At 37.6% G+C, this 1,629-nt stretch overlaps 1 non-coding gene across 1 annotated transcript; it reads right to left on the bottom strand.

The window, feature by feature from the left end:
* Positions 1 to 1,269: 1,269 nt before the first annotated feature.
* Positions 1,270 to 1,378, bottom strand: LOC112700592 (small nucleolar RNA R71). Its single transcript, XR_003153497.1, has one exon. It is a non-coding gene; the product is annotated as a small nucleolar RNA R71 (small nucleolar RNA).
* Positions 1,379 to 1,629: the final 251 nt, after the last annotated feature.

Genomic DNA, 1,629 nt, shown 5'->3' with positions numbered 1-1,629 from the left:
CTTATGGCTTCATAGGAGGATTTAGAGAATGATTCGGATGAGGATAAAGATTCTGAATATGAAGCACAAATCTGCTTTATGGCTGGTCATGATCAATTAGACACTTATGGTTTGCCATGGAATGAATCATTCATTGTTAGAATAGTTGGTAAGACGTTTTAATCTGGAAAAAATAAACATCTCCGAAACCTTAATTGTTTTCTCACATTGTTCTCACACTAAACTATTTATTGCTTTCTTTATTTCCCTTGCTATTGTTTATGCGTTTACAACTCACCAAACCTCTTTTCTGATTTGCCTGACTAAGTCCAACAGGATAACCATTGCTTACTCAGTCTGACAATCCTCGTGGGATCGATCCTCACTCACCTGAGGTATTACTTGGATGACCCGGTGCACTTGCTAGTTAAGTTGTGAGAATTCGATTTCCCGCACCAAATTTTTGGCGCCGTTGCCTTCTTGTTTAGATTAGGTATTTTTGTTAGTTTTTGTTTATTTAATTTCTTCTTAATTTTCAATTTTATATTTTGCTTATTTATCTTGATTTTTGAATTTTATCTTATTAATCTTCATATAATTTTTAATTTTTAATTTGGTGTCTTGTTAAGGTTTTTCTTTTATTTTTATTTTTGAAAATTTTAGGGTTATTGTCTTTTTAGTTTTTGAAAAATTTTAAGTTATTTTTACACTTGTTGTTTCAAATTTTTTTGGTCAATTGTTTACTTTGTTTTACTTAATTTCTTTTTTTAATAGGATATCTCACTGGGAGCTCTCTATACTTTGACATAGAGACTCCCAGTTTTTCTTTGTTCTTGTTGTTTATGAGCAGGAACAGGGAAAAATAACCCCTTTTCGAGTTTGATTCTGAACCTGAAAGAATCTTGAGGCGATATTTGCAACAAGCTAAAGCTTACAAAGCTGGAGAGAATCTCCAGGAAACTTTTGAGAAGGAAGTTGAAGAACCCACCATGGCAACTAATGGAGGGAATCTGCACGCTGAAGAGCAAGAAAGGAAGGTGCTTGGCTTATAAACTGCACCCACACCTGACCCCCCAACAAATTCATATATGACTTCCTACAGATCTGTGACACTGTTAAGACGAACAGAGTGAACCCTGAGGTTTACAAGCTCATGCTCTTCTCTTTTGCTGGAAGGGACAAAGCAAAAAAGTGACTTGATTCTCAGTCCAAGGAGAGCTTGGACACATGGAATCGGAGAAGGTGATCACTGGATTTTTAACCAAATTCTTTCCACACTAGAAGCTGACTAAGCTTAGGGTGGATGTCCAGACCTTCAGACAGAAACATGGAGAGTCCCTCTATGAGGCATGGGAGAGATACAAGCAGATGATCAGAAGATGCCCTCCTGACATGGTTTCAGATTGGACCAGGCTGCAGATCTTTTATGATAGCCTCTCTGAGATGGCCAAGATGTCATTGGATTACTTTGCAGGTGGTTGTCTACACGTGAAGAAGACGCTTGAAGAGGCAGATGAGCTTATTGAGATGGTTGCCAATAACTAGTATCTACACACTTTTGAGAGGAACCTTTTATGAATACTGGGACTACTCAAAAGAGAGGAGTCATGAAGGCGGATACACTGGACGCCATCTTGGCTCAAAACAAGA

This window comes from Arachis hypogaea, chromosome 6, assembly GCF_003086295.3.
Source record: "Arachis hypogaea cultivar Tifrunner chromosome 6, arahy.Tifrunner.gnm2.J5K5, whole genome shotgun sequence".
Taxonomy (NCBI): Eukaryota; Viridiplantae; Streptophyta; class Magnoliopsida; order Fabales; family Fabaceae; genus Arachis; species Arachis hypogaea.
Note: the sequence above shows the minus strand (reverse complement) of the source record. Positions and strands in the feature narration are given on the sequence as shown.